General features: G+C 45.7%; 1 pseudogene; it reads left to right on the top strand.

Moving 5' to 3' along the window:
• Nucleotides 1–237: 237 nt before the first annotated feature.
• LOC139000464 (testis-specific Y-encoded protein 9-like) overlaps nt 238–26,005 on the top strand; it is a 34,717-nt pseudogene continuing 8,949 nt past the window's right edge.

Raw genomic sequence — 26,005 nt, 5'->3', positions numbered from 1 at the left:
GGGTCAGTAGACTGCGGATCTAGCCAGCACTTTGTGTCAGAAGTGTACCCGCAAGGGCCCTTCCAGTGAACACAGGAGCTTGTGTGTACGGGTGCAGGGCGGGGCGTGGGAGGGACCACGCAGGCCTGGGCAGGAGGGGTGGCGAGGTGACATCCACGTTAAGCGTGACGCTGTGCAGAAACCGAGGCCTTAGGAGGCGAGGGCCCAGGTGCTGCTGGGGCGGAACAGCTACTGGACATGGACCTTCTCTCCCAGGTGGTGGAAGCTGAGGCTGGGGACAAAATGAGTGTGGCAGAGGAGGCGGAGTCCCAGGTAGAAGCAGAGGCGAAGCCTGAGGAGCAGCGAGCAGAGCCAGGGCCCAGTGGGACAAGCAGCCGGCCCATACTGGAGGCGCTGGCGGCACTTCAGGACCAGATGAGCACCGAGAGTGCCCGAGCCAGCAGGGCCTATGTTCACGTGAAGCGCAAGACCTCTCGGCGTAGAAAGCCCATTCTTGAGTGCTGAAGGGCTATCATCCAGTGCATCCCCAACTTCTGGGCCCAAGCTGTATCCTTGCCTGAGCCCTTCTGGCTTCACTGCTGACAAAGACCACAGGGAGTAAGTGGAGGAGGAGCCAGGAGAAGGTGAAGGGGAGGAGGACAGAGGAAAGGGCCTCCCCTCCCCGGTGGCACAGCACTGGGCGAAGCGAGGGCCGGCTTCTAGGTGTCAGGCCAGGAAGTATGGGCACAACGTACCACGCCACAATCAGATAGTGGAAGGACACCTTTTCTGGGCAGTGGAAAGGTCCTTGGAGGTAGTGTTTTTTGTTTCTTCCTTTTTGACCAAAAAGCTCAGTGGAAACACTCAGCTCGTGTTAGCCAGGTTTAAGCCGAATGCTTCCAGTGTCCTCTCTCAACACATCAGATGCCCATAGGAATTCCGGGCAGGCTTCCTCCCTCCTTCCACAGTCCCACACACAGGTATACACAAAGGAGCAGAGGTACACACACACACACACACACACACACACACACACACACCCTTTTATTGCAACTCTTGTGCAATAAAAGGCTTATTTCCAACCCGGAATGCAGCCTTTGTGACCCACAGGGATCTCTAGAAGATGTGTGCTGCCACTGTCTCTGGAGACCATACATTCCGTGTCAGCGAAACCAGGGACAAGGCCAGAGTACATGCAGACACCCTGAGCCAGTGGTTCTCAACCTTCCTAATGCCACGACCCTTTAATACAGTGCCTCGTGTTGTGGTGACCCCCAACCATAAAATTATTTTCGTTGCTACTTCATCACTGTAATGTTGCTACTGTTATGAATCGTAATGTAAATATCTGATAGGCAGGATGTATTTTCATTTTTCGCGACCCACAGGTTGAGAACCGCTGTCCTAAGCACTGTGTCATTTGCACAGGCACACAGAGGACAGCGAGGGCTCAGAACATGTCTGGAAATGGACCCTCCCATTGTTAAGGCTGGAGCTCAGGTGAACATGGACCCACAGGTACCATTGTTGTGAGCATGTGTGAAGAAAGGTAGGCGGTGAGGAGGTTGGAACAGGGGCAATGTCTGCCATCCACGGCCGACTCTCATATGCCTCCAGGATGGCTCCGTGGCTTTTAGCTGCCCATTTGGTTTCACAGCCTCTGAGAGCTCCTTGACCAAAAGCAGATCCGGAACCACCCTCAGATATCAGCCATCATCGGTGACGAAGATGAAGACCTGCTGAACTACTTGATCAGTGTGGAGGTCAGACTGGGAGGCAGAGTGGAGCCTGGGATGGGGGCTTGGGCACCCGGTGGGACGTGTCTGAGCAGAAAGAAGGGGAGGGGAGGTGGGTGATTCCTGCAAGCAGGCTCACTCCAGAAGCTGGCAGACGAGACACTTTACTAGTTGCATCTCTTGGCAGGTGAAGGAAGTGAGCCTTCCCAAATACCGCTGCAGGTTGATGTTTTTCTTCCGGAGCAACCCCTACTTCCTGAACGAAGTGATCATTAAGCAATATGATGTCAGCCTTGCAGGTGAGTGACAGTTCCCAGGATGGGCCTTTGAAGAGCAGGCAAATGGTGGGTGGGTGAGGATATTGGGCCAATGGGAATCCAGCCTTCCAACTTCCTTCCTGCAGGGTACAGGGCCTCTCGTTCCACTCCAATCCTCTGGTTCTGGGATTATGAACGTGGAGCCCCCAGCCGCCGGCAAGATACAAGCAGCGTCAGCTTCTTCAACTGGTTGTCTAAACATACCCTGCCTGGGTCAGGCAACATTGCTGAGGTGATACTGCTCTGGCCACTGTCAGAAAATGTGGTGGTGGAAGCCCCACGTGCGTGAAAAGCAGACTAGCAGACTGGTCTGGTCCCCCTCTGCCCTGTGTTCCTTCCTAGATCATCAGCGAGGACCTGTGGCCCGATCCTCTGCAGTACTACCCCGCAGATGCAGGACCCAGAGGAGGGAGCGGCAGAGGGGACCTGTTGGAGAGAAGGAGCCCTCCTGCTGGGCATTAAAAGGTGAGTAGTTGCCCCTGTGAGTCTCCTTAGAAAAGTAAATGCGGAAAACCAGGCCTGGGTAAATTGGAGGTACCCTAGTGCACCCGGAATGTGTGTGAGAGCAGCTAAGGGAAACTGGTGCCCACAGAATGTAAGCAGATGGGGGCGCTGTAAGCACCATGGCTTTCTGGATGACTGGCCTAGGGCCCTGGGCAACAAACATGGTTCTTCATCATGTTTTTGCAATCCTGTTGTCGGTGCTTCTGCCACCCACTGGGCCTCTTGCCACTCCAGCGGAGTCCTACCATCCCAGGCCTTACCCGTTTTCAGTGCCTCTAATTCACGTTTCTTTCAGTTGTTATACCCACTGCTCAGTTCCCCTCAGCTGAGCCCACCATGTTGGCAATGGCAGCAGGATCTGGACGAGAATATTGAAGTCCTGGGGTAGGAAAATTAAACAAGCCAGGAAAAGGCAAGGTGTACTGACTGTGGACATGTGCTGCAGAGGGGCCCAACACACCTTCGGGCGCATGCCAGTGCCTGTGAGTGTGGGTGTGAGTGTATAGAAGGGGACACTCCAGATTCAGAGGAGATGGAGCAGAACATCAAATATGGCCCCGAAGGACAGAAACTATGCAGAGTGTGCCCACACACCAAGGTTGGCTGAGGGATTCTGTCCATTCCCTTTACACAGGAGGAAAAGAGGAGAAAAGGATCGCCTGCGGAAGAGTCAGAGAGCATATGCCACCTAACGTGAGTGTCACTGAAAGAAACATAAAGAAGCTTGCAAGGTGTTGCTGTCTTTGTGTTGTTGGTAGAGGGAACTGTAATAGTATTGGGCAAAGACCTCACAAGGGGCTGTGGAAGCAGCATCTGCTGCATTTCAGCCTGCCTGGAAAGAGGCAGGGCTACACAAGAGGAGACACCAGGCCTCGGAAGGCCTTCTGAGGCTGTTCCCTTCTTTCAGGGTGTTGTCTGGGAGGAGGAAGGAAGAATGGCTGACTTCTGATGACACGTATTATAGTTTGCCCAGGGGACAGGGACCTTGTACACTACAGGAGTGCAGGGGGCGGACTTTAGATCCTGACCCTTAGGCTCTCAACTCCCTTGGCTTGGGCAGTCACTCACATAGACATGCCGTGGTCAGTCAGAAGACAGCTGACCTTTTCAAGATGGAGGCACTGCTCAACAGAAGCCCTGGCCCTGTCCTGTGAGTGTGAATGTTTACAGGTAGAGCCACCCTCCCTGTGTGGGGCAGGCTTGCAAGGAAGTGAGCATGGCTGTGGGTCAGAGGAGAGGAGTTACACGCCAGGGAGGGTGCTAAGGCCTGGGTGTATGGAGGCAGGTGCGCACGGCAGCACCCTGCATGGGTTGCACTTGGGAAAGGGAAAAGGTCAAAACTATGTCAGTAGACCAAAGCCTTCCTTGTACACAGGCAACCACATAAGCCACTCAGAACATTCTGGGGGGGGGGGGGGGGGAACCTCAACACAACAATGTTTATTTTCCTGTTAAGCAAGAATGAAACGTGAAACCAGTTCCCAAAGAAGGCAATCACATGAACAAAACTTGCCTTTTTTAAAGGTGGGGGACTGGCATGCCTTTCTCCATTCCAGTTTTCACACTCAGCTTTTGGGGAGGATTTTGGCGTGTGAAAGTGGGTGGGCTTCCTCAGGAACCTTGGGCTGCAGGGGCCAGGTTCATACACCAGGGTTGTGACCGAAGGGCGGGGCTGCACAGGGAGTTGCCCACTGCCCTGTCCATGATTGGAAGAGGCTTTTCAGGAGCCCACTCAGAAACAGCAGGATAGCCCTGGCAAGGTGCCTTCTGTACCACATGTTCACATGACCAGCGCCTGTGCATGAGCCCAGTGTGCACACACTCGGCACTCCAGGGCCTGGATGCATGCACCAGTGAGCAATCGCCTTGCCTGGACTCAGCAGGCTCTGCACCGCCTGCTCCTTCACAGCACAGGTCTCAGAGCCAGGGGGCATCCAGAGTCAGGCTGTGTTGGGAGACTGAGGGCTCCTGGGGCCCTGCTCTTCCTCTCAGTTCAGCTGGGGGGCCTTCAGCTGCAGGGCGGCTGGGGCCACAGAGTGGATCCCAGGGCCTTTGGACCAGGCAGGACCAGGCAAGCAGGATGGCCCAGGAGGATTTTAGCTTCACGTTGGTGCATGAAGGTGGTGATGCCCAGGACATAAGGGCACAGAAGGTTTGGAGGAAAGTTTTAGGGCTGGAGAGGGAGGATTTCATGCAAGTGAGGAAGGCTGAGACCCTGGAGCTGAGGTTGGAGGCAGGCCAGGAAGTTTGCCTAGATCTTGAGTGGGGGGCAGGGGAGGACTGGGTGGCTGCAGAGCAGTGTGTGCAGGGAGAAGAGAGTGAGGTGCAGCAGGGAACCCAGAGTGAGGAGCAAGGGGAAGACAAGGAGGGCCTGGGGGAGGAGTTGCAGGCACAGGCTCACTTTGTCCTGTGGACAGAGGGCCTTCTGCAGGTGGTACCATGGCAGGCCACTTGGGCAGGAGAGGGGGTTTTCCCCGATCTGCAGGTGGGGAGGCAGGAGGAGGTGGTGAGTGAAGAGCTGAGGCTGGAGGCACAAGTGACTAGGGATCTGCAAGGGAGTGACCACCAGGAGGAGGGGTGGATGGAGGAGCAATTAATTGTAGGAGAACAGTTTGTCCTGCAGGTGGAGGTGGAGGGCACCATGGAGGCAGTGGAACAGGTGAGAGAGTTGGAGCCTCAGTCAGAGGCCAAAGCAAAGCCAGAAGAAGAGGAACCAGTGCAGCAGGAGCCGGCCCAGTCAGGGCCCGGGGCCAAGTTAACCTGGTCCCCTCTGGAGGTGCTCCAGGCCCTTCAATTGGAGATGGAGCTCATGAACGAGCAAGCCAGCAGGGCCTTCTCTCAGCTCAGGCAAAGGACTCCGCAGAGGCTCAAGCCCTATTTTGAACTGAGAAGCCTCAATATCCACCGCATGCCTGGATTCTGGCTCACAGCTGTATCCTTGAGGGTAGCGGTGCAGGATCACAAGGAGCATGGGACAGTGCAGGAGAACAGTGTAAGCGGGGATGGTTCCCATAGAAAAGATCATTGAGGACAAGGTCGATGCAGTTTTCCCCAGTCTGGCCCAGGGTCCTGGAGACACCCTCTGTCTTATACAGGCACCATAGAAGCGGTAACGGAGGGTCCAAGGGCAGAGCTCCAACACAGAGGCACACATACAGCAGGGGCTGAGGCCCAATGACAGGGCTGTGTGGCACTGGCTCTTCTAGGACTAACTAATGCTGCCCTACAGGCCGTCTGTAGTCCAATTCCTCACTCAGAAGCAAGGAATGTGTGATGTGTAGCCTGTCAAGCCCTCAGCACAAAACAATCTGGTGGGCATCAGGGTCTGTCAGGAAACAGAGTGGTGATGTGCCCCTTTCTGCCTTTCATGGAGAAGGAGCGGCCTTAAGGGAAGGAGAGGCCAGGCCAGGCTGTACTTTCTAGCTGGTCCATGCCCAGCTCCCAGGGTGCAGGCTCCTTGACCCAAAGCAGTTTGTCAACCACCCAGAGTTGTCGACCATGATCAGAGTCCAAGATGAAAACATGCTCGGCCACATGATCAATTTGAAGGTCAGGCCACCTGCTCCACAGAGTGCTGGAGGGGAGGTAGGGAAATGGCCTGTCCCTGAAAACAGCTACAGGCGGGAGCCCTGGGCTGCGACTTGACTCCCTGGGTCCACTTTTCTGCAGGTGAGGGAAGTCAGGCATCCCTCAGGTTGCTGCACCATTAGCCTGTACTTCCGCAGCAACCCCTACTTCCGCAACCATGTGATTGTGAAGAAGTATCTCATCACCCTCATAGGTAAGAGGATGCTCCCTGCATGGGCTGCACCTGGTGGTGGGCAGGGTGGGAAGGCGCTGTGCCCAGCTTCACATACCCCTCTCCTGCAGGATACAGGCAGTCCCGTGCCACCCCCATTCAATGGTACCAGCATTGTGAACGAGAAGCCTACAGCCACGGGCACCAGGACAGCAGCCCCAGCTTCTTCTACTGGTTCTCTGACCACATGGTGGCAGGATATGGCAGGATTGCTGAGGTGGGATGTCACTGGCCAAGCCAGCATACAGCCTTCTATGTCCGCCTGCTGCTTGGGTTTCTATTCGGGTCCCTGTGGTCTCCTGACCCAGGTCGGTTTGCCCTACCAGATCATCAGCAAGGACCTGTGGCTCCATCCCCTGAAGTACTATGAGAGCGCCATGGCCCCCAGTGAGCGGACATGATGGGTGAGGAGGGGCTGCCTGGGCTCTCCCCCACTGTGCTGCCAGGTTCCTGGGCCATTCCTTTTCTCTTACAGGGACACCTGGATGCTGGGAGGGATAGAGCCTGTGACACCAGGTCCTCATGGTGTGGGCGTGAGACAGGAACCACCTGCACAACAAGGGCAGTGCAATTCCAGTTCAGGCAGAGGGGGGTTAGGCAGGAGGAGGGAGTGTGCATGTCCACTGTCACTCAGAGTCAAAGCAGATTCCTTGAGCCACTCCTCTGAACTCTCCCTCTAGGCCACCCAAGCACCTTCAGGCCTTGCCACCTGCCCCTCAACAGGGGCTGGCATGACATGTTCTTCCTATACTCCTTTCCACAGGTGTCTGCGAATCTTCCTCATGCCAAGGCCTAGGCTGCTGTGCTGCCAAGCCATGTTGCTCTACTGCTGCCCTCCTCATCAGCTTTTTCCCTAAGGTCTCCTCTTCCTCCTGGGGCCAGTAGGATAGGCCTGCTCCTTATCAGTATCTTAGGGTGCAAAGTGTGGGCCACAGAGTTGGAGGAACTCTTGTTTTTCAGCCTTGTCTGAGTTTTTTCAATCTTTTTATCCATTTAGGTTTTCCTAGGAGATACCTAATTTGTTTACCCTCTCTAACTGGAAAACAGGGCAGCATGCCATGACGAAAAAACACACTGCCTCATTTTGTATGCAGTTCACTTCAAAGACTTTATGTACTTATGGTCATGGACACATTGGATGATGCAGGGCCATGAATATAACTCACCATCCAAACACCTTGATTTGTATGTTTGCAGTAAAATCAGACAAATTTGATTTTGTGGGAAACTTTATTCTGAAAATTTTAACACTACAAATGTTCAAATTAAACATTTAAGTATATTGTAATTAAATGAACACTTATGAAAAAACCTTGAATAATTCAAATTTTGCATTCTATCTAGAAATTTCATAAAGGGAACGATAATTCTTCCTTCTTCCCCAATCCCACCATTTGCTTTTAGTCATGCTTCAATAACAGAAGACAATTTCTTTACAAATTAAATGTAAACCATAACTTAGCATTATGTTTTTTTATTTCTGTGTATACTTGCTTTGTCACAGGGGCTTCCCCTATGACTCCTCCAGAGGAGCCCAATAGTTTAGCTACTGTACTGCAGGATTCACTGTCTCTGCCGTAGATGGTGAATCCTATGATCGCCACCAACATCATGCTAAGGACCACTTACAGAGGAGTCCCATCAGCTGTTGCAGTAATTGCTATGCCCCCTCCATCATATCCATCTCGTCTGAGGCTGTAATAATCATCACAGCGACTCCTTCCACCATAAGTCCGAGGGGCCCTCATGTTGGTGATGCTCCACATGAGCCTCCTGTAAAGTCAGTGACCAAATAAGAAACTTTAACATTTTAACAAATAATTTGAAGTCAGTATGACATGACCCTAGTAAAGTCTTAAATAGTTGGAAAACCTATGCTTTTATAGCCCTGTGCTAAAAATATGTCAGTAATTCTGAGGCTGGCAAGGGAGCTTACATTTATCTAAAATACAGCTGAAGAATAATGTTGTGACAGAAATAATGGATTATGAACATTTGTGAAGGCACATTTTCTGGAAACAGGCTGAAATTCTGACCCTCATATTATTTTTATGCTTCACACTGTCAAATTCTCCTTCTGTAAAAAAGAAAAAAGTTAAAATAACCCCCTGGCTGGTGTGCCTAATTGTGTTGAGCACCAGACTTTGCACTGAAGGATACCGGGTTTGATTCCAGGTCAAGGGCATGACCCTGGTTTTCAGGGTCCCTTCCTGTCCCTGGATGGGGATTGTACATGAAGAAACCAAACAAAGTATCTTTCTCACATTGATGTAGAGCTCTCTCAGCCCAACTCCCTCCATACCACTCTCCCGAGATCAATGATATATATCCTCAGGTAAGAAAACAAAAGAAAAAGAAAAACTTGTACTTTGTTTCTTTAATAGAGACAATAAATGAGTGTGACCTTCACCCCTGAAAGAATTGTACTGTTCCACATGAGCTACTAAGGAAAGAAAACAAGACCTCCAAGATAATACAAAACCCATAGTGCATATAGCCCTCCCTGTGGCAAATGGAAATAAAAGTAGAGTAAATCACAAGGTGGCCTTTAAATACAATCCTGTCACTTACATACAGTCTATCTGGACACTTACCATAGCTCTCATATGAACCTCTGTAAGAGCTTCCAGTTCGATATTCAGAATAACATCTACCAGGACTGCTGCCACAGCCATCACGATCACTACGTTAAAAAACACGGTATTAACTATGTCCAAGTTAACAACTGCAGTGTGCTACTGGATAAAAAGAGAGAAGGCTTTTAAACACCTGTGTCTCCTACAGGAGTGCTCATCTCCAGGACCTGAAAGGCCATGGTCACGGTGTGCATCTCCCTAGATGGTGGGCCATACTGCTTCCTGACCTGGGAACCTGGATCATCTCTGCCGGAATAACTGAAGGAAATGAAGCAGAAGTATTTTGAAATCACCTTCTAAGATACAGAATAGGTACACACTCTGACTACACAGATAGCAAAATGCAAATGGGCAGAAGGCTTCAAGAGACATTTCTCCAAAGCAGACACAAACAGCTAACAAGCTCATGAAAAGATGGGTCATTAGGGAAGTGCCAATCAACCAAAATGAGATACTTTATTCATAAGTAGGTTCCAATGTTTGAAGATGAAAATATCAGGGAATGTCAGGGATTTAGAACAACTGGAATGCTGTGCACAAGGAACAGAAAAGTGACAAGGTCTGGCTGCTGTTGAAAATAATGGAAATTAAGACTCTGAATATACTGCATGCTACTTAGTTGGTCAATGGTACATATTTAGTGTTATGATAGAAGAGTTTCACCTCACCAACAACAGTGCCTAGTATACATTAGATGTCCTTACGTTTTGTTGTCAGGTACCGATAAGTAGTAGTGCCATCATCATCTCTTGGAGACATATGGCACTTTCTCCTGGAAGGGATTGGCTCTTTGCAAGGAATGCCTCTATAATTCTCTCTCTCACGTGACACCGGTTCTGTAAATGACAAATACTTATGTGAGGATATCACAATGGAGATCAATGTTTTAAGGAAAAAGCAACTATTCAAAGCACCACTTTATTTCCTCTCTCAATGAAAATGTTTACGTTTCCTCTAAGACTCCAATAGGCTCAAGGTTAAATGCACCATAGATTGTTATTCCGGAATGAATTATCTTTTGCCATCTTGTCCTCCCTGTATATCTTCCTTAATTTCTTAAATTACCATCGGTGGGAAAAACCTGTCCACTTCTGAACAAAATGCAAGCAATTTCCATGGTGTCCCCATACATATTTATCAGTGCCTTCCTATATCTTGACAAGCATTTGTCAACTTTTCTCTTTCTCTACTTTGCACTGTCTTTCTCCCAATCTCTTGTCGACATTACTAAAATCTTCTTAATCAACCTGCTACACCCACTCTCCATGCACTTTCACCTATGAACTAATAATTCCTTCATTATGCAAGTATTGAATTATTAGCATCTCAGTTAAAACACTTTCAATAGCTCCCGGAAGTCCATAATATGCCCAGTTATGCCCATTCAATTTCAAAATCAACTTTCTCACTTACCTAAGAACATTTCATTGTGTACTTGCAAAAACATTTTGGAGAGAGGAAAAGCCTTGTGCTCGTGTTGTGCACTTGGGTATATCTATATATCCTATCTAATAAAAATGCAAATTAGCCATCGCTCTTTCACAAAGATGTCAGTGGCCACAGAGCTGGAATGAGCAGGAGGCTTGGGTTGCCCCTGGCGATGGAGGAAGCCAAGCTTCCCATCTGCCCTGGCTGGCTGTGGGCTCTGGTCAAGGCTACAACTTTTCACTTATAGAAGGTAAATAAATCCCAAACCTCTGCTTCCAGCTGGCGCTGGCCTCCACTCAAGGAGAGTCTGGGAGCCTGGCAAGCCGGGAGGAATGGCCAGCCTGAAAATGGCTCTCAGGCCCACACCCACACTGGCCAGGCATACGAGTGGGACCCCCACCCTAATCCAGGACAACGTTCAAGGCATACCAGGCGGCCCCCACCCATGCACCAGGCCTCTACCCTATATACTAAAAGGGGAATATGCAAATTGACCCTAACAGCAGAATTTCTGGAATGACTGGTCACTATGGCACATACTGTCCACCAGAGGGCAGACGCTCAATGCAGGAGCTACCCCCGGTGATCAGTGTGCTCCCACAGAGGGATTGTTTCTCAGCCACAAGCCTGGCTGATGGCTGCCAGCACAGCGGTGGTGGTTGGAGCCTCTCATGCCTCCTCAGCTGCGCTAAGAATATCTGACTGCTAGCTTAGGCCTGGTCCCCTGGGAAGCGAGACTAAGCCAGTAGGTGGATATCCTCCGAGGTGTCCCAGACCGTGAGACAGCACAGGCCTGGCTGAGGGACCCCCTCAGAGTGCATACATTTTTGTGCACCAGGCCTCTAGTCTACACCAATAAAAGAGAAAGATGCAAATCAACCATCATTCCATCACTCCGCTACACCCACAAGGAACACCCACTTGCCAATCTGGAGCAAGTATACAAATTAACCCATCTAAGATGGCGGTGGCCAAAGACCTGCAGTGAATAGGAGGCTTGGGTTCCCCCCAGCAATGGGAATGCAAATCTTCCCACCTGTCTGACTGGCCCTGGGCTCCGAGGAATGCTACAAAATTTCAATTATAAACCACCCCTCCAAAAAATAAATAAATCCCACAAAAAATAAAAAAAAAAGGAGAGACTGGGAGCTTCATCACCAAGGGGCTTTGGGAAGCCTAAAAAAGGCTCTCAGCCCATCGCCCAGGCTGGCCAGGCATACCAGCAGGATCCCCACCCTGATACGGGTCACACTTCAGGGCCAACCAGCCAGCCCCTACTGGTGCAGCACGCCTCTGTCCTATATAATAAAAGGGTAGTTGGCAAATTGACCCTAACAGCAGAACGACTGGAAATGACTGGTCACTATGACACACACTGACCACCAGAGAGAAGATGCTCAATGCAAGAGCTGCCCACTGGTTGTCAGTGCACTCCCACAGGGGGAGCTCTGTTCAGTCATAAGCCAGGCTGATGGGGGCCAGCACAGTGGTGGTGTTGGCAGCTCATATGAAGAGCACTGAATCGCCTTCAAATATGAGAAATATTACATCTCCCACAAACAGTACTATGTTTCAGTGCTAATTCTTTCCACGAATGCCCCTAAATGAGTCTTTCACTAATTGTATTTGCTCACGAGCTCATCCAAAATTGAAATGGGCAGGCTGCTTGTCTATATTCAAGTGCAGAGGCATATTCTTCTTAACTACACTGATGCTCTCAATACTTTCCATTTTCCAACATAATTTATAGTGAAGGTCTCAATGTTAGTCTTTACCACATCTCCTTACTAATATGAATAAGTCACCTTTACCTTATTTCTTCACAACTATGTGCACGCTCTGATTTAGCCCTTTTCAATGCCGCACTCTTTCAAGTGTGCCTTTCCACGCTTGTTTTCATTAAAAACACCCTCTGAACCCACATTGATCACTTTTCAGCCTGTTGAGAAAATGCAGACAGTCCTCGGGTTACATTGGATGGAAGTACATCGTTTTGTGGTTACATTGCCATCCTCCAATGATTTATTTTTAAAAAATTCCGTCATTTTGACGTATTTACATATGTGCATCATGGGTTTTTTTTTATTGTTTACTAGAGGACCGGTACACAAAAATTTCTGCAGTGGAGGGGGTCCCTCAGCCCAGCTTGCCCCTATTACATACTGGGAGCCCTCAGGGGATGTCCCACTCCCTGCTCCGTGCTTCTCTTGGGGAGCGGGCCTAAGCCACAGTCTGGTCTCCCTTTGTGGGAGGAGACGGGGCTGATCAGGGGAAGGCACCAGCCCCATCACCCCACTGTTGCAGCCACTGCCAGTCACCACAGCCACCAAGGTGTTTTCATCAACAGGAACGTCAGTCCTATACTATAAAAAAAATGACAACTTTCTTTAGGCATTTTCAAGATGTGTCTTTCATAGGATATGACATTTCATTTCCCTTCCTTCCATCTTGCCTTCCTTCCTTCCTTCGTTTTTCCTTCCTCCCTTCCTCCCTCCCTCACTCCCTTCCTCCCTTCCTTCCTTCTTTCCTTCCTTCCTTCCTTCCTTCCTTCCTTCCTTCCTTCCTTCCTTCCTCCCTTCCTTATCCCTTCCTTCCTTCCTTTCTTCCTTGCTTCCTTCCTTCCTTCCTTTTTCCTTCCTCCTTCCCTCATTCCCTCCCTCCATTCCTCCCTCCCTCCCTCCCTTCCTTCCTTCCTTCCTTCCTTCCTTCCTTCCTTCCTTCCTTCCTTCCTTCCTTCCTTCCTTCCTTCCTTCCTCCTCACCTGAATATATGTTTCCATTGATTTTTTGAGAATGTGGAAGAGAAAGGGAAAGTCAGAGAGAAACATCAAAGTGAGAGGAACACTTTGATTGGTTGCCGCCTGCATGAGCCCTGACCTGGGCCCAGGCCACAGAGGAGCCTGCAACCTAGGTACATGCCCTTAGCCAGAATTGAACCAAGACCCAGCAGTGGGCAGGCCTAGGCATTATCCACTCAGCAAAACCAGCTAGGACAGAACATGACATTTCTTAACCCTCCAGCTGAAGACCTTCCTTTTTTTCTTCAGGAGTGTGGTAAAAAACCCTAGATCAACTATATAGATTCTTATTACCCAATTTACTAAGAATATTACCAGTGGCATAGAGGGAGTTTAGCCAATGAGCAGTCAGAAAAGGTGTTTCCACTATAGTTGACACCAGTTGCCGGATTGGTCCCTGCCCAGGCCTAACACCTCTGGCCGAGTCATTAGCACTGGGCAAGGGACCATCAGCTCCCTCAATCATCCGCTCAGCCCCAGCTCCCCACAATCTCAGGCTCTTCCCCTGCACAGCCTAAAGCCTCTGGCAAAGGCATTAGAACCGAGCAGGGGACCAACAGTCCCCTGCGATTACTGGCTCCGCCCCTGACTAGGCCTAATGCCTCTGACCAAGACCTTATGCCTGGGCAGAGGAAACCCAGCTCCGCACCATTGCTGGCTCACCCCCCTGTTACCCACCATCACAGCTCCGCCCTTGTCCAGGCCTAATGCTTCTGACCAAGGCATCAGGCCTGGGCAGGGGACCTCTAAGCTCTGATTGCAGGCCCCGATAGCCTATATCCATCAGGCACCTACTTATGCAAATTAACTGCCATTTTCCTTGGCGCTAAATTGCATATCATGCTGATTAGTCAATGGGAGGTGTAGCATGGAAGGTAATGGAAGGTAATGTCAATTAGCCTGTTTGTCTATTTTGGATAGGATTTAGCACAAGTAAAGGTCAGGAATTGTTATGTTTCTTTTAATTTTTTTTTTTTTTTTTACTGTTTCACCTCATTACTGCTATTTATGTATGCTCCATGTGAATGATGTACATGTGTACATAGGGGGGTTCTGACTTACGGCAAAAATCATTTTGAAGTACTGTAGGAATAGATCGCAAATGTAACATGAGGACCCACTGTACATATATTCTATTGATTAAGATGTAGTTATTTGGTCTTCGTATTTCCTCATTAAGTATATGATTGTTGGAAGCACAAAGTATATCTTTATATATTTATGTGGTTCTTAGAATTTTCATTCAATAAGAAATAAAATCTGGGGTGTAGGGGGAGCTGGGGAGGTCAAGGGGGAAAAAAAAGGAGACATCTGTAATACTCTTTGTAATATTTTAAGCAATAAATAAATCAAAAAAATCAATCAATAAAAGCCTTATCCGTATAAAAAGATCTGGCCTTATCATTGAATGGCCTAATACATGTTAGAGTAGGGGACCATTTCCAAAGTTTCCTCAGAAGAACATGGGTTGAAATCAAGAGTGTATCCTTCAACACCCTATTTGAAACAAGAGCCTTAGTTAGGCTCCATCATGATCCAAACAGAGACAGAAACAGTAAGAGACATGACAAGTTTCAGTTATTATATGCCTATTGAGCATGCCTCAATGAACATTCCTGACAGTGCTATTGTTCAGAATGTGTGCACACAGGACATTAGGGCCTTCATGCACAACTCCATCCTGAAACCACATGACAGAGAAGCTTATTGGACAAGAATGTTAGCAGGGACTTTACAATGAAGAGGAATTCTGAAGAGGATTAAACATGGTGGCAGAGCCATAGCCAGTTTGGAACAGTGGACAGATCACCAGCCTTCAGACTGAAGGGTCCCAGTTTTGATTCAAGTCAAGGGCATTTGCCTGGGTGTGGGCTCAATCTCCAGTCTGGGGCATGCAGGAGGGGCCTGACCAATGATTCTCTCTCATCACATGTTTCTCTCACTCGCTCTCCTTTCCTCTCTGAGGTAAATAAAAATATATTTAAAAGAATGGTGGCAGAATAAGTGGATACTGCAGGGACATGCTCCCAGGAACAAACTGATATTCCAACTAAAATACATAAAAACTTCCTGAATAATCAATAGAACACTCATAGGAGAGAACCCTGATACCGGAGGACCAAAGATGGAGACCACTTAGACACTGGTAGGAGGAGAGGAGGCTTGAAGGGGCTGGCCTGACACCCACAGACAGCAACTGAAGTCCTGGAGGGATATCTCAGCTGTGGAGGACTACCAATGAGAACTCTGGGTCTAATCCCCAAGCTGGGCCTCCTAGCAGAGAGCACCAGAACTGAGGAGGGTACCCATATAACCTGTGGATGTGAATAGCAGCAGGGCACATTCTGCCAGGGTGAGACAGCTAGAAATTCAGGCATCCACTTTAAGGGGCAACCCACAAATTTCCGTGTGTAGTCACACACCTTGTGCCCTGGCAGAGGGAGGGTGAAGTGGACTGGAGCTGTGAGGGCAAAAGCCAGAACTGGGGAGTCAAGGGTTCCAGCTCAGAAGTCAGACACTTCAAGTTTCCTGGGAGGAGTCATTGCCTCATGCAGCAGAGAAAATGTTTCCCACACAGACATTTGCCTTTCCTGGAGGGGAGACAATTAACACACACTACTGGGAAACACCTTGCCCTAAGGACACTTAAGAGATTATAAATAACAATTAACCTCCAGGCAGAGGCAACTGCCCCACCCTGTTGAAACAAACTCTTACCACACCTGAGGACCATTGCCTTGGAGGCAAGTCAAGTTGGAATGCTCTCAGTCTATGGACAGAGGAGCTCTCTGGAGGCTTTCAGTCTTTGCCTGACCTAATTAGTCAGAAACATCCTGTAACAGTGTCCTGCACTAGAGACTGAGAGGAATAGAGGATCTACCTAACTCGTCATCACAAATCCAAACAGAAAGCCAGAAAGAGGAAACAAAGAAACAACCCCCAAATGAGAGAACTAGAGAATTCTCCAGATATAGAGATAGATGAAGCACAGAGAAGACATTTATCTTAATCTGACTCCAGAGTTACGAAGGAAAAAGAGCTCAACAGCATGAAAAAATATATAGTGACTATGAAAAGAAGAACAGTCCTAGATATAAAATGACATAACACAAATAACGAACACATTGGAAGGAATAGGCAGATATTAGGCAAAGCCGAGGATCTAATCACTGATTTAAAACAGAGTTAAAAATATCACCCAATAAAAAAAGAGATAAAAAAATAAGATTTAAAAAAATAACCCAAACAAACAGGAGGACCACTTACATAACAGTATTAGAATAGCGAGTGTGCCAAACGAGGCAAGAGGGGAGAAAGGCATAGAGAAATTTTTGAAGAAAAAATCAGAGAACACATTCGTAACCTGGTAAAGGTAAATCCCACACAAGATCAAGAGCCAAAAAGAACCCCAAATTAGAAGGACCCAAACAAACCCATGCCCAGACACATCATAATTAAAATGCCAATAATTAAAGACAAAGAGAGAATCTTCAAGGCAGCAAGAGAAAAGAAAACTGTTAGCTACGAAGGAGTTCCCAGAAGGCTGACTCCTGATCTCCCATCAGAAACTCTACAGGCTAGAAGGGATTGAGAACAAGATTAATATTCTGGCAATTCTTTCATTCAAAATACAGAGCTTCATACACAGAAAAGGCTAACGGAGTAAATCCTCACTAAGCCAGCATTACGACAAATGCCAAAGGGATTGCTGTAATGAGGAGGAGAAACGGAGACAGAAACTTAGCCATACAGAAAGGAAATGGACAGAAATAAACACCTATCAATGATAACTCTAAATATAAACAGGTAAATGCTCCAATCAAAAGCCTTCTGTAGCAAAATGGATACAAGAACCTGATGCAGGTATATGCTTTCTACAGGAGTGCCACCTGAAAACAAAGGACACACACACAATGGGAGTGAAGGAATGGGAAAACTTTCCATGCAAATGGAAAACAAAAAAAAGGCTGAAGTAGCAATACGCATATCAGACAAAATAGACTTTAAAATAAAGACCATCACAAGAGACAGAAACGTCACTGCATTATACTAAAGGGACCAACCAACAAGACAATGTAACCCTAGTAAACATATATTCACCCAACCAATATAGGAGCACCTCAATATATATCTAAAACAAACAATCAAACAAACAAACAATAAACAAACAAAGAAACTTCTAGAGGACTTTAATGGAGAGCCTGAAAACAGGATAGTCATAGTAGCAGACTTTTATCACTGTTATGAAAAAATAAAAAATTAAAACCCACAAGTGCTGGAGAGGATGCAGAGAAAAAAACGCTTGTGCACTGCTGGTGGGAATGCAGACTGCTGTAACCATTGTGGAAAACCATAGAGAGTTTTCTCAAAAATTAAAAATGGAGCTCCCATTTGATTCAGTACTCTCTCTTCTAGGTATATATATCCCAAGAAATGAGAAACATCAATCAGGACAGATATATGCAACCGTATGTTCATACCAGCCCAATTTACAATAGTAAGATTTGGAAACAGTCTAAGTGCCCATTAGCAGATGCACGGATTAAAAAACTGTGGAACATCTATACAATGGAAAACTCTACTGCTGTAACAAAGAATGAACTCTTTTAATTTGCAACAGCACAGATGGACTTGGAGAGCACTATGCTAAGCACAATAAGCCAGTCAGAGAAAGATAAATATCACATTATCTCTCTCATTTGTGGAATGTAATGAACAACATTAACTGATGAGCAAAAGACATCCAGACACAAAGAAACATCGATCAGACTGTCAAACCTCAGAGGAAGGTGCAGGAGGCAAAGACCAACAGTAGTTTATGTGTAATGTAATTTATATATATATATATATGTATAAACATATGTATATGTATATATATGTATATACACACACATGTATATGTGTATATACACACATACATACATATACATATACATGTATATATGTGTATATATACACTCACATACGTATATGTATATGTATATGTATATGTATATGTATATGTATATGTATATGCATTTGTATATATATTTCCCATAGAGGGCTAATGAACTTTGATATTCAGCAGGGCTGAAAATCAGCGTTATATTACCCTGCTGTTAGCAAAATGACTGAAGGTAACCTCCTAACCTGATAACCCTTTTATTGTTTAACAATAACCCTTTTGTTTTTGACTTTACTGCTGATATCCCTTTTTGCTTTCCTGAAGGGCATATATGAGAAACCTAAAGCCAAGTAAATAAAAGCTGATGGGTGCTGGGTTTCAGAGAGCCTCTCCACTAGTGAGAAAGGTCTCTGCCTGGCCCTGCCATGCCTTCTAAATTTATATTTGTTGTCTAATGTATTCATTTGTGTGCAGCTCCTTTTCCAGATCCTGAATCCTTGCTGCAAAAGATTGCAGTATTCTGGCACCCAAATGTGGGACATCTGGAGAAGAAATTTCACCAGAGTGAAAAATGAAGAAATTTCACTAGAAAGCTGGGAAGTGCATTGAAAAGGTGGGGAAAATTCTCTGTGCACAAATCCCATGCCAGCTTCGGGAGTTGGGAAACATAAAGTGGGCAGAAACATCTTTTATTTCAGCCAGGCTATAATGGGAAACATTTCTGTAAAAGGCAAAAATATAATTGTAAATGTTTAGCTTGTATGCTCAAGGATAAAGACATTAAAATATCAAAAGGTACCCTCTTAACTCAGGCTCAAGGAAAAAAAGGAACCTTGTCATCTTGAACTATGTGGGCTCTTGCTCGAACTGCATTATGCCTAATTCGTATTGGGGACCAAAAGTCTGTAATACCTAATGCCCTGGGTCCTCCACCTCTAGTTTGGAAAGGCTCAGCAGCTAGAGAAAATGGGGTTCACTGTCATTTTACAAAAGGACTCTTTAATGTTTTCTCTGAAAATTACCATATGACACCTTGGGACGGGCAGATTTTAGCTAAAATAACTTTAGAGGACAGTCAATGCCATGAAGAGCAGAATAGGATATGATCCATGAAAACTTCTCTGATTTATTAAGTCTTGTCTCTATGTGATGGGCGCTTGTCTGTTGATTATTATCAATCTGTCTTTGTTGTTTATTGTTAGTCTATTAAGCATGTCTTCAAATAATTTAATTAGAAAGGAAACAGTATATGGACAGGCCATTACTAAATATCTAAAACACCTCCCAACCCATTAATTACTAGTCTTTTGGTGATCCTGTAAAATGTGTGCCCACCCACAAGAGTGTTATTAAAAGTCTCAATTTATTTCCCTGTCCATCATTTGAAATTTGGATAGATGAGACATTCTTCACAATTTAAGGGATATCTTTGGGGTTTCTGTACCAGTGAAGAGAAAAACACTAGCTTAAGAGAAGTCACACCCCACCCAATTTTGGGTGGCCTCTTGGACTGATTCCGATCTCTTTACAGATGTTACAGTACAAACCCAAGACTGTTTTTCTTTATGAGATGGTGAAAATGACACAAGGGAAATATACAGGCTGTGATTAGGCAATAAGGTTAGTATTTCCATAATAAGGGACAGTTCTTAAATAATAATGGACCATATTCCAAGGTTAACATTAAAGCCAATGAAAGCCAGTAAGTTTTCTCTGCTGCAAAATTTGCCAAAGTAAAACACCTTAGATGGTGATAACTGGCTTTGGAATCTCAAAATTGTTAAAAGATAAACAGAAAGATATAACTAAAACGAAGGCTTTGTGGCGAAGCTTTTCAGTAATAATTATAAATAAATGTATTGATGGTGAGGGTCCAGTCACTCAGGAGAGGGCTGACTGCACTCTCTGTTGGAGGAAAAGGCCAGTGGATCTTCTCCCTGTAAAAGTGGAGAACCTGGCAGAGCAACTTTATATGTTATCTCTTAAGGAAAAATGTGGTGGTTTTAAAATTCAAATGGCTACAGGCCTGCTTCCCTTCTCCCCCTACTTCTTCGGCAACCTCATATGTCTAAACATACTTTTCCAAAGTCTTTGGTAACTTAAAAATTTGGAGTTCGTTACATTAAGTAATAAAACTTATAAAATCTGTACATGTTTTGAAATAACAAAATACTGAAATATTAATCTGATTTTGCCTCAAATGAAAAACCGAAAGAACAGATTTGAATCTATTAATTATATAAGTCCTTGTTAATTTTATTTGAAATATATCCATAAAATGTGAAGGTATTACTAATCTAAGAAATACTAAGTATTCAACTTGCCATCTAAAATTTAAGGCTTCCAAGAGTTAAAAGTTCAAATTAAATTGGGAGAAATTATATGGTTGTAATGATAAAATGCATAAAGTTTAGAAATTCATTATTCAGAAAAATAATTCTTGTGATTCATCTGGAAAAATTTAGTAGTACAAAATATATTGTAGTCCTTATGTGTACTATGTGTGGTAACATTTCAACCTAGGATATAATATTTTATTGGATTGACTAAAAAAGAGGATTCATTCTATGGTCTGAACCAAATTGTTAATATAAAATCTAGTTTAAATTTAATTGATCTATTTTAGAATAATTACAACAAATGTATAATGTAATCTTTGGGTTACACATACTTGTGATAGTCTTTCCATGTTAAATTTCAAGACTTTAATGAAGAGAGAGCTTTGAAACATTTCAAGTGCCCTGGAATAATTCATGGGTTTACTCTCTTCTTAACAGAAATATTTAAGGAAGAAAAATATTTTTAGACCAAATTATGCCGTTCTAATATACTTGCAATCACTTGAAGCGTCATGAAATAAAAATTAATAACTGTGTTCTCTTTCTATACATATACTAGAGGCCCGGTGCACAAAAATTTGTGCACTCAGGGGGGGAAGGGGGTCTCCCAGCTTTGCCAGTGCCCTCTCGTAGTCTGTGACCTCTTGGGAGATAATGACCTGCTGGCTTAGGCCTGCTCCCGGGTGGCAGAGGGCATGCATAATCCCTAGGTGCAGCCTCTGGTCGGGCTCAGAGCAGGGCCAATTGGGGAGTTGGGGCGCCGCCCCCTGTCTTGCACACAGCAGGGCAGATCAGGAGGTTGGGATGCCACTCCTAGTCACGCACAGGGTAGGGCTGATTAGGGGGTTGGGGCACCGCCCCCTGTCACAATCAAGGCAGGGTTTATAGGGAGGTTGTGGTGCCACCCCCGTCACGCACAAAGCAGGGCCGATCAGGGGGTTGGGGTGCTGCCCCCCATCATGCACAGAGCAGGGTCCATTATGGGGTTGGGGTTCCATACCCTGTCACACACAGAGCAGGGCCGATAGGAGAGTTGGTGCACCGCCCCCTGTCACACACAGAGCAGGGTGGATCATGAGGTTGGGGCACTGCCACTGTCACACTCAGGGCAGGGCTGATGAGGGGGGTTGGGGTGCCACACCCTGTCACACACAGAGTCGCAGGGTGATCAGGGGTTTGGGGAGCTCCCCCCTATCAGGCACATAGCAGGGCTGATCAGGTGGTTGGGGCATCTTCCTCTGTCATGAACAGAGCAGGCAGATAGGGAGGCTGTGGCCCTGCCTCCTGTCACACACAGAGCCACAGGGCGATCAGGGGGTTTGGGCGCTGGCCCCTGTCATGCTGATCCTGGTGCGGGGAGGCATATTACCATTTTACTATATAGGATAGAGGCCTGGTGCATGGGTTGGGGCCAGCTGGTTTGACCTGAAGGGTGTCCTGGATCACGGTGGGGGTCCCCACAGGGGTGCCTGGCCAGTCTGGGTGAGGGGCTGATGGCTTTTGCAGCTGGTCACACCCCCTTCAATGTGGGGGTCCCCACTGGGGTGCCTGGCCAGTCTGGGTGAGGAGCTGTGGGCTGTTTTCAGTCTGGCGGGTGACTGAAGTTCCCAACCGCATCTTTTTTTCTTTTTCTTTCTTTCTTTTTTTTTTTTTTAATTCTGTGCTCGCTTCAGCTCTGAGGCTTGCCTCCAACTCTTAGGACTCGGCTGCTGAAAGCAAGTATCTGGTTTGTTTGGGTTCTATAATCCATACACTGTTTCAACTCCAGCTCCCAGATCCTGGCTGGCTGAAAGCAGGTTACTGGGGTTTTGTTTAGCTTCTATATTTGTTACAATGTTTCAAACTGCAAGCTCAGAGGGCGGCAGCTGCAGGCAGGGAACATTGGAGTCCTCCGTCACTGAAGCAAGCAAGCCCCATGTTCGCTTGAAGCTGCCTGGCTGCTGGCCGCCATCTTGGCTGGAAGTTAATTTGCATATCTCACTGATTAGCCAATGGGGAGGGTAGCGGATGTACAGCTAATTACCATGTTTCTCTTTTATTAGATAGGATTTTAAATGTTATAAAAGTTTCAACCTCTAAGGGAGGGCAGGACAAGGTTGCTGAATACTTCTTAAGCAACATCGGATTATTCAGCAGCAGAATTTTAAGATGGGAGCCCTGATAGCCTGATCTTTAGATAGGCCAGGGGGTAGTGCAACATCTGTACTTCAGAGGTCAAATGTATAAGTTTACTTACTTTGCTTTCTCAATAAAGATGCATACTTATTCACTTAATAAATTAGCTTCTTACAATATAATCAAGGTCTCATGTAAACTCAGTTTATATGAGAAGCAGATATTTTATTAGCAATTGGATCAAACGCAGTCCAGAGTAAAATTTCTCTACCTATGCAAATGAGCACTGGCCAAAAGAATGCTGTTTAAAAGTAGATTTTATGCTTAATAAAAAGGAGAAATTTTTAAATCTCGTCTGCTACTATTTACAAGGTAAACAAAAAGTTACTATTCAAGCATTAAATCTCACCATTAATAAGACACCATAAAAAAAAAGAGAGTTACTTTTACTTAATCTGTATGCATTGCAGTATTGGCCAGCATACCTCTCTCTTATTGGTATCTCTGAAAAGGAACCAATTTTGTAGCTCTATTTAAAAGAAAGAAAAAGGCTTTTACAAGAAACTCCCTAATTGTGGCCTACAAATTACTCTGGAAGAAAAAACAGAAGGAGATTCCCTTCAAATATCCAGAAAACTGTAATTAAAAAGAAATCGATTAAGCCTCAAAAAGAAAAGTGAACAATTTGCATTTTGCCTCCTTAAACAAAGCTTATGTCAATATAGTCAAAAACTGATAGCAGAAACCCTATTAGTGTCATTTACTGTCCCCACCCAATGACAAAGGAAGTTAGGAAATAAGCCTTATTTTAGACTGATTTAAATTAGGAAATGAAAATAAATGAATATCCAGGGGAACTTAGTTCTATTAGGCAAAAACCTATTCCTGGAGCATTCACTGTGTTTACTGATAGTTCATCTCATGGTAAAGGTGATTACAATGCAATGAATTCAGACCAAGTCATTCAGACCAGTCATACTTCTGTGCAAAGAATCAAATTAGGAACTATCAAGGCTGACTTGCAGGATTTCCAAAGCCTCTTAATGTTATCTCTGATCTGCCTATGCTGCCAGCCTGGTAAACAGAACTGCAACTCCTCAATTTAAATGACTCCATGACCAAAGTCAATCTATACTATTTGAACGAGTTCTGGTCCATTAACAAAAGGAAATGCATACGCCCATCAATTAGTTATTTTATTAAACAGGCCACAGAATCTCATCAGCTTTTATTTACATCAGCCTGCCAAAATATTGTACAGCAGGCAAAACAGATTATCAAGGAATGTCCTCCTTGCATGTTATATCTGCTACAAGGGCCTCTAAATCCCAACTTGAGAAACAAAAGTGGGGGAATAGTGAAGAAATCTCCTGTAAGTAGACTACACCAAGCCTTAATTACTTTAAATTTTTCCCTTGTAATGCTGATGGCAAGACACCCATGGAAAGACACTGGTGAAAGAGTAAGCTAAAGGAAAATGGTCTGGTTAAATGGAAAGATCCAGAGTCTTGTTTATAGAAGGGTTCATTTATCAACCTTTGGCCGAGGATATACTTGTGTATTTCCAGAAAACTCCTCCAAGCCTGTGTGGTTCCTGCAACATGAATGTGAGAGGGGAACTGACCAGACTACTCCAATCACAGATAGCAGTGGCCCCAAGCAGCACACTGAGGAGACAGAGGAGAAACATCCAGAGATGGGGGATGGTGAAGATACCTTGCCATGCTAGCACTCATCAGCTGTGCATTGGGGCAGGTTGCCCATGACAAAGCCAAAAGAGATCAGACCTGCAGTGTCATTTCTCACCATTTGTCCACCATCCAAAACTCGAATATCATTGCTGTCATGTCACAAGCTAACAGTGCCTGGGAAAGGGATCCATAAAAAACTAATGGCCCCAAAAGAAGCCTACTATGAACGAATTCCTTAAATACCTGACAATAATATTTAAAGGGACATGAAAGAACTCAATCCTTGTCACCGAATCTCCTTACATTTCCTTTTTAGAATAACCATTATTGTCTTTATTTCTGGTTCTTCTATGTTTGCTTCCAGTCTGAAGATGCAGAATGAAAAGTCTTAAAAGGATCTGAACCCAGCAAATGGCATACACCTTTCTAAATTAATTAAGAAAACAAAAAGGGGGAAATGTTGGGGCAAAGACCAACAGTAGGAAAAATATCAATGCAAGAAGTCCCACAGAAGGCGAAAAGACTTTGATATTCAGCATGGCAGAAAATCAGCATTTCTTACCCTGCTGTGGAAAAAATGGCTGAAAGCAAGCTCCTAACATGATAATACTTTTATTGTTTACCAAACTTTACCATTGATATGCCTGTTTGTTTTGCTAAGGGGCAAATGTGTATTCAAGTAAATAAACGCTGATGGGTCCTGGGTTTCTGAGACCCTCTCCACTAGACAGAAATGTCTTCACCTGGCTCCCCCATGCCTTCTAAATTTGTAATTGTTGTCTAGTGTATTCATTTGAGTTCATTCACTTTTCCAGATCCTGAATCTTTGCTGCAAAAGGTTGCGGCAGGGAAGGTAAGGGAAGGTGGGGGTTAGGGAGAGAGATCAACCAAAGGACTTGTAGGCATGCATATAAGCCTGAAAATGCACACAGACACCAGTGGGGGTCATGGCATGAGGAGGGTGTAGGGGGAATAAAGGGGGATAAGGACACATATGTAATACCTTAATCAATAAAGAAAAAAAAATAGCCCTTGCCGAAACCGGTATGGCTCAGTGGATAGAGCCTCTGCCTGCGGACTGAAAGGTCCCAGGTTCGATTCTGGTCAAGGGCATATACCTGGGTTGCAGCCACATCCCAGTGGGGAGTGTGCAGGAGGCAGCTGATTGATGTTTCTCTCTCATCGATGTTTCAAACACTCTATCTCTCTCCCTTCCTCTCTGTAAAAAATTAATAAAGTATATTTTAAAAAAATAGCCCTAGCTGGTTTGGCTCAGTGAATAGATTATTGGCTGCCAGACTGAAGGGTCCCAGGTTCAATTCCAGCCAAAGACACATGCTTGGGTTGTGGGCTGGTTCCCCAGTGTGAGGCGTGCAGGTGGCAGCGGATCAATGATTCTCACTCATCATTGATGTTTCTATCTCTCTCTCCATCTCCCTTTCTCACTGAAATCAATAAAAAGTATTTCAAAAAATAAAATATAAACAGATGAATAAAATAGAGCCAGGGAAAAAAATTATGTTTTAGAATATAATAGAAGGAATCCTACTATTTTTAGATATTTAATAATTCCTACAAATTTTGTGATAAAATATGTTTGCACTGTTTCGGTAATATTATATTTAAAATTTTTTAAACATATTTTTATTGCCTGCAACACTATATTATAAAAGGCTAATATGCAAATTGCCCCCTCAAACAGGAGTTTGACCAGGGGATCAACCATGGGGTGGGACTGTCTGGCTAGCGTCCTGGATGCACCCTCCAGCCAGCCCCTCA

Source organism: Myotis yumanensis, unplaced genomic scaffold (genome assembly GCF_028538775.1).
Source record: "Myotis yumanensis isolate MYYU_CA2020_CCGP unplaced genomic scaffold, mMyoYum1.0.hap1 SCAF_24, whole genome shotgun sequence".
NCBI lineage: Eukaryota > Metazoa > Chordata > Mammalia > Chiroptera > Vespertilionidae > Myotis > Myotis yumanensis.
This window is presented reverse-complemented; position numbering and strand designations above follow the sequence as displayed.